The following is an 8,151-nucleotide window of genomic DNA, read 5'->3' as shown; positions in this document are numbered from 1 at the left end:
GGCCGGGGCAGGCAGGCTTGCCGAGTGTACCCTTTGGGCATTTGAATGGTTATATATTCCTGAGTGCTTCGGTATACATCCAAAAACAAACAAACAAAGCAGGAAATGGAAGCAATGAGGGAATGATGATGCACAGAGGGGATTGTAATTATTGCAGTGTAATGAAATATGATGGGGTGAATGTAAAGCTGATGTTCTCCCATGTAAACTATCACTCAATTCATAATAAAAAGTTTAAAAAAAAGTCATGTGTATATCAAATAAATTTTGGGGTATTTTATGTTATATGTTATACAGTGATTTATTGTATCTCATGTTTTTCATTTCAAGTAAAATGAAATCTTTTGACAACTTCAATCTTTTCTCAGTTTACCATGATGCTATCTATGTATTGGTCCAGTTGTGAGGATTTTTGTTTTCTCTACATTGAGGTGTAATCCATGCTGTATGTAGTCTTTCATCTTCATTAATAAGTCCTCTTTGCTTCCAGCAACCAAGGTTGTGTCATCTTCGTGTCACAGTTTGTTAAAGCATCTTCCTCCAATTCTGATACCACAATCTTCATATAATCCAGCTTCTCAGATTATTTGCTCAGCATACAGATTGAATAAGTATGTTGAAAGGATTCAATGCTTGCACATACCTTTCCTGAATTTTAAGTATTCAATATCCCCTTGTTATGTTCAAACCACTGTCTCTTGATCTGTGTATAGGTATCTGATGAGCACAATTAAGTGTTCTAGAATGCCTATTCATTGCAATGTTATCCATACTTTGTTATGATACACACAGTCAGATGACTTTGCATAGCCAGTAAAGCACAAGTAAACTTCTTTCTTGAGTCCTTCTAACCACAGGTTATGGCTCAAACCCACTAGCCACTTCTCACAAACCCTATAAAGGGTCATTTTGAGTCAAAACCAACTCATTGACATTTAATAAAAAACTTCTTTATGGTATTCAGCCAAGAACCATCTGACGTTAACAATGATATCTATCCCTTGTTCCACAGCCTCTTCTGAATGCATCTTGAATTTCTGGCAACTCTGTTGATGTACTGTTGGAAACATTTTAAAATTAGCAGCAAAATTTTACTTGCATGTGATACTGGATTACTGGTGTGGTGCTGTAGGATCAGCACTAGACTGTGAACCACAAGGTCGGCAGCTCAAACCCATCAGCTGCTCTTGGGAAACACTATACAGGGTTGCTGTGAGTTGGAAGCAACTTGACAACACTTAACAACAATATTAATTATACTGCTCTACATTTCTTCATTTTCCTTGGGCACCTGTGTCTCCTTGGTCACCTGTGTTGTCTTCCAGTCTGTTGGCCTAGAAGCTGTCTTCCAAATTTCTAGGCATAGATGAGTGTGTGCTTCCAGCGCTGCATAAGTTTGTTGAAACATTTTAATTTATATTTCATCACTTTCTAGAGCTTTGCTTTTCACTAATGCCTTCATTGCAGCTTGGACTTCTTCCTTCTTGATTTTATGCTACCTCATGAAATAGATGAATGTGGACCAATTTTTGTTGTTCTTACAGTAACTTTGTGTATACCTTCTTTTGATGCTTCCTGTGCCATTCAATATTTTTGCCAATAGCCCTTCAGTCTTGCAACTTAAAGCTAATATTTTGTCTTCAATTCTTTCAATCCCGAGTGTGATCTTCTCTTTTGATTTTCTAACTCCAGGTCTTTGCACATTTCATTATAATACTTGATCTTGTCTTCTTGAGCTACCCTTTGAAAATTTCTGTTCTTTTACTTCCTCATTTATTCCATTTGCTTTAGCATTTCTCTGTGCTGGAGAGCAAGTTTCAGAGTCTCTTCTGACATCCATTTTAGTCTTTTCTTTCCTGTCTTTTTAAATGACCTTTTGCTTTTTTCCATGTTCTTAATGCTCTGGTCTTTGACCATTACTGTCTAACGTTTCACATCTGTTCTGGAGCAGCTCTATAAATACAGGTGCAGTATACTCAGAGTCATATTTTGATTCTTGTGGACTTGCGTAAAATTTCTTCAGGCTTCAGCCTAAACTTGCTTATGAGCAAGTTGGTCTGTTAGACTCTGGCCTTGTTTTGGAGGCTGATTATCATTTATTGAACTTCATTGTCTCTTCCCACAGATGTAGTCAGTTTAAATCCAGTGTATTCCATCTAGTGAAGTGTATAGTTGCTGTTTATGTTTTGAGAAAAGTATTTGCAACAAATGAAGCGTTGATCTCACAAAATTCTATCATGCAATCTCTGGCATCATTTCTATCACCAACGTTTAAATTCCAATCACCCGTGATTATCAATGTATCTAGATTGCATAGTTTATCAATTCCAGACTGAAGCAGTTAGTAGAATTCTTCAATTTTGTCATCAACAGCTTTAGTGGTTGGTAAATAAATTTGAATAATAGTGGTATTAACTGGTCTTCATTGTAAGTGTATGGATATTATCTTATCACAGACAGCATTGTACTTCAAGAGAGATTTAAAAAATGCTCTTTTTGATAATGAATATTTTGCCATTCCTCTTTAATTTGTCATTTCTGGAGTAGTAAACCATATGATTGTCTGATTACAAATTACCAAAATCAGTCCATTTCAGCTCACTAATTAATGCCTGGTGTGGTGCTGTGGGATAAAAATCTGGATTGCAAGGTCAGTTTGAACCACAAAGTTGGTGGTTCATATTCACCAGCTGCTCCTTAGAAACTTGTTATACAAGGTCACTATGAGTTGGAACTGACTTGATGGCACTTAACAACAATAACAATTAATGCCTAGGATATCTATCTTCATATATTCTATTTCATTTTTGCTGACTTGAAGCTTTCCTAGATTCATACTTTGTATATTCCATGTTCTAATTCATTCTGATTAATGGGTGTTTGAGCAAATGAAGTTCCTGAAGTTTTGCTCCATCCACATCAGCAAATGAAGGTCCTGAAAGTTTTGCTCCATCCACATCATCAAGGTCAACTCTATTTTGAGCAGACAGGTGTTCCCCAGTTGTATTTTGAGTGCCTTTCAACCTGAGGAGTTAGTTCATCTTCCAGCACTGTTATTTGACGATATTCTGCTGCTGTTCATAAGGTTTTCTTTCAGTGGCTAGCCGTTCAGAAGTGGTCTGTTTCCCCTTCCCAGTCTGTCTTAGTCTGGACGCTTCACTGAAAGTTAAATCCTCTATGAGTGACCCTGCTGGTATTTAAAATAGGTGACATAGCTTCCAGGGTAACAATACTCAAGCCATGACCTTATGCCAAACTGACAAGTGAGTGGTGGAACAAATAGTAGTAGTTTGCAAAAAATTTGTTGCATGTATAAATGTATGAGCTATCTAAAAACATTAATTACTTGTATATAGCTTTCACAGAGGATATTTGTACATGGGTATTTTGCTTTGCTGCAATTATATCCATGGTAGTGGTTGAGTATACATGGGCAAAGTTATGAAAACTTCTTAGACATAACCAAACACTTTGAAGGAATGTGTCACTGGGCCTAGGGTCACCATGGTCAATTGGCATGTAACATAATACACAAAGACAATGTTCTACACCCTACTTTGGTTGAGTAGCAACTAGGGTCTTAAAAACTCTTGAGTGGCCATCTAAGGTGCAACTGTTGTTTTTTTCCTGCCTGGAGTAAGTAGAGTGATAAAAATTGAAGATGCATGGAAACAATTAGTCCAGTGGACCAATGGATAACAGGAATATCAATTTCCATGACCTGAGACTAGAAGAATTAGATGGTGCCTGAAAACCAATACCAACTGATCTGTGAAGGATTGCATTATAAGATCCTGGATAGAGTGATAGCAGCTGTGGAACAGTACTTAAAATCATAAAGACAGACCTAGTATACTGGTCAGATAGCGCCTAGTGGAACCCCAGGACTATGGCCATTGGTGACCCTTCAGACCTGGAACTGAACTGAGCTCAATTTTCAGTCAAGCAATTGATAAGTCTACAAGGGGAACAGCAACACTAGTCAAGTATAGATAGACACCATAGAATTATCAACTATTTGAGATCAAAAGGCTAAAGTTCAGAAGAGTTGGGAAAGAAGGAGGAATGGAAAGTAATTATGGGGAGGAAGTAGGATAAGTGATGTTATATCAAGGGGTTACAACTAGTGAGCTGAAATAAAGTGTGTATGACTTGTTGAATGTAAAACTGATAATCGGCGCTATAAACCGTCACCCCATTCACAATAAAACATTTTTCAAAAAAGGTTAACTACTGTTTTATAAATGGTTGATGATTGTCCTTTCAAAGTTAATTTTTATGTTTTGAACATTAGCTTTTCTTTTTTAAAGTGGTGGGCATTTCTTAAAGTTGACACTTCTTTAGCGGTAATAAATGTAGGGGGTGCAAGCGTTGCCTCTGAACTATACAGGAAATGTTAGAGGAAAATTGTGAATGAGAATAATGGAGTGTCGTCTTAAAAACAGGACCACATTTAATTAACTGGGGTGGTAACTGGAGCTTTTGAGTAACATTTTTTCTTTCCTCATTTTAATCTTTAACACACATTTTGTCTATGTCTACATTAATGTATTGACTCTTGGTGTGGTGCTATAAGATCAGCACTAGATGGTGAACCACTAGGATGGCAGTTCAAACCCACCAGCTGCTCCTCGGCAACCCTATACAAGGTCACTATGAGTTGGAACCGACTCAACAGCACTTAAAAACAATAAAAGCAATTTATAGTGTATTTATAACTTTTCTTACTGCCTTTTAGATTTTACATTTTACTACCTTTTAGATTTTAAGGAGCTCTGGTAGAGTAGTGGTTATGAGTCGGGCTGTTGACCTCAAGGTCAGCAGTTTGAAAATACCAGTGGTTCCATGGGAGAAAGATGAGGCTTTCTTCTCCCGTGAAGATTTATAGCCTCAGAAACCCGATACCGGGTTGCTATGAGTTGGATCCGACTCCACAGCATACCACCCCCTTTTAGATTTTAATCCAGTTACCCTGGTGTGGCATTGTAGGATAAACACTTGACCCCAAGGTTGGTTTGAACCACAAGGTCGGTGGTTCAAATTCACCAGCTGTTACTTGGAAAGTCTATACAGGGTCACTATGAGTCAGAACAAACTCGACAGCATGGCACATACACATCCAAAGGCAATTATGATTATGCTCTCGTTTGACCACTAGGATGCACTGTTGTCTGGCGTGGTGAAGTGGAACTATCTGCTTCAGTTTCCTGTGAGAAAACTAGACTGTGGAATCGGATTCCCTTTACATTGTTGTTTTCTGAATTGGCAATAGATTATCGTAAAGAAACCATGTTTCTGTGTGTTACTGATAAGGCCACTCTTTCACATAATTTTGATGTTGACAGTTAATTCTTGTATCTTTCTACCAACATTTGCCTTGTGTTGTATGGTGCATTTAACGCGGACTTTAAAGTTAGGGGTTTCATACTCTGTTTGCATTGTCCTTGCTTACTTATGTAACCTGGATATGCTTCAGGTTTCACCACTGTAAAATGAGACAACTGCATGTTGATTAGGTGCACTGATGTCTTTTTGTGCAACAGAATTTCTGTTACTGTAAGAATACTAACATTTATTATATTGAAAGTCTCATTCTAAATCTAGCAATTTTTATTGTGGTTATGAGCCATGTGAGATAACTTCATAGAAGACCATAAAGCAAATATTGTTCTAATATTAGTTGCTAGATGTCTTAAAGATTAAGAATACTTGGTAGCAGAATTTCTTACAATTTTTTAGTAGACTGAAAAGGATAATATTAACATGTTATAAGAATTATTACAGGTCACTAGAACATTCTATTCTTAATTATCACTTCAGTTAGTTAGAATGCTGTTGAATCTTAAGATGTATAGGATTTGCCTTTCTACTACGAAACTTAGCATATTTTTTTCAAAGTATATCTTCATGAAAATCTCTAATTACTGAAAAATATATCAAAATAACTGTATATCCAAAAATCATGCCGTTTATGTTGAATATAAAATTTTGGGTCACATTTAGAAAAGTTTTATGACCACTGTAGTGTTTTGTCCTTTCTGCACTATGACTTTTATCATTTGAGGTATAAATTGGGGAACCCTTTGAGCTGTGACTAAGAGCTGTCCTGATGTGGTGCTGTGGGCTAATGCATCAGACTGCAAAGTTGTTTGAACTACAAGGTTGGTGTTTCAACTCACTAGCTGCTCTTTGGAAACCCTACACAGGGTCGCTATGGAATGGAATCAAGTCGATGGCATTTAACAACAACAACAACAAGGGCTGTCTATGTAGCTAAGCCATTACCATGGTTATTGTTGACAGACTTTAAAGGAAGAAAAGGAGGGTTAAAGCAAGAAAAAGCAAAAGCAAGGATATAAGATACATGGAAATAGGAGGAGAGGTTAAAAGAGAAATTATGTTTCCTCTGGCCTTACTATTTAACATATATGGGGTGACCTGGTGTGGCGCTGTAGAGTAAACACTGAACTGCAAGATCGGTGGTTCAGACTCACCAGCCATTCCTTGGGAACCCTGTATAGAGTTGCTATTAGTCAGAACCAGCTCGACAGCATTTAACAAGAACAGCAACATATGGGATAAGCAGATTTGTCATCACCTGGAAGCTTGTTAGAAATGTAGGTTCTTGGACCCAGCCTCAGACCTACTGAGTCAGAAATCTCATTTTCACAAGCCCCCAAGCCCCCACATCATGTGTATGTATATCAGAGTTTGAGAAGCACTTGTTATAGTACCCATGATGTGCTTTGGTTTAGTTTGTTGTTTTTAAGTACCATGGAGTCGGTTCTGACTCATAGTGACCCTGCACAGGGTTTCTGAAACTGTAAATCTTTATGGGAGCAGAATGCCTCATCTTTCTCCCGCGGAACCACTGGTAGTTTCGAACTGCCGACCGACCTTGAGGTTAGCAGCCCGATTCCTAACCACTACGCTACCAGAGCTCCTTAGCATCTCAGAAATTTTACAGGCTTTTACAGAGGATAGAAACCAAAACCATCAGAATCCAGAAGCAAGCGAAACAAGGGTCCTGAATAGCTAAATGAAAGTAAAGGAGAATTCCTCAGATGTTCACTTGCAACTTTTTCATTTACTCTTGACATATTTTAATAAACTTGGATTCATTGGCTCCTATTTTATAGTTGAATAGCATATTAGAAATAGAGGAATTACTTGACAGTAACACATGGACAGCAGCAAGAAATGACAGCAGAAGCTTAAAACAGGTAGCAATTTAGACCTTCACTGTGGAGACTAAAGGTCAGTACAGCTCAGTTGATTCTCATGCAATAAGCTCACTTCCTGATGTAAATGATGTCTAAGAAGTTAGGGAAGTATATAGTGCATTTCCCCTTTGCCATCTTACATCTGTCTACTTGTGCCTTGGACTCTACCTTGTTTCTGTTTCTTTCCACACTCACCCTGTAATAATAAGGAATGGAACACGTTCAAATATGGTGGTGGAGTTCACAGTGGATCCAAAATTAACTCCAGAAAGACTAATAGGATAGCAAGAAAATGTTCATGGGACGCATGACCTGGTGTTTTAAGCAAAAGAAAAAAAAAAAAAGTCAGATTCAGTTCACTGGAACATCAAAGGGGTTTGGATTTGTGCCTTTATCCAAAGGCTTCTTATCAAATAGGATTGATCGCTTATTAACATTTTGGGGTTTAAGTAGTTAAGGTCCAGGACCTTGGAAAAGTCACTAATGTAGAATAACTCATGTATTCAGACTGGCTCAATGAGTTATTTCACAGTAGTGAATTCAGAAGGTAGTGTGATATAATGGAAAGAACTGGAGATTGGGAGCAATCTGTTATTTTGTACTTGACTGTTTTCTTAATCCATGTGGCTTCAGTTACCTTAGCTATAAAATTAGGGCTTGGGCCACAGTATTGCTACACTGGTGTGTTTTGAAACTGTAAAATGGAAAGAGGTGGGGTTATGGCTTGTTGTTCCAACTCATAGCAACTCTGTGTAGGGTTTCTGAGGGGTGGCCGGAGTTTGAAATGCTGATCTTGTGGTTTAGTGTGTATACTACAGCATCATACCAGGACTCTGGAGTTATGGCTGATTATGTGCCATGGAGTCTGTTCTGACTCATGGCTACCCTTTATAGGGTTTTTGAAGCTATAAATCTTTACAGGAGCAGA

Source organism: Chrysochloris asiatica, unplaced genomic scaffold (assembly GCF_000296735.1).
Source record: "Chrysochloris asiatica unplaced genomic scaffold, ChrAsi1.0 scaffold00061, whole genome shotgun sequence".
NCBI classification, from domain to species: Eukaryota; Metazoa; Chordata; class Mammalia; order Afrosoricida; family Chrysochloridae; genus Chrysochloris; species Chrysochloris asiatica.
Note: the sequence above shows the minus strand (reverse complement) of the source record.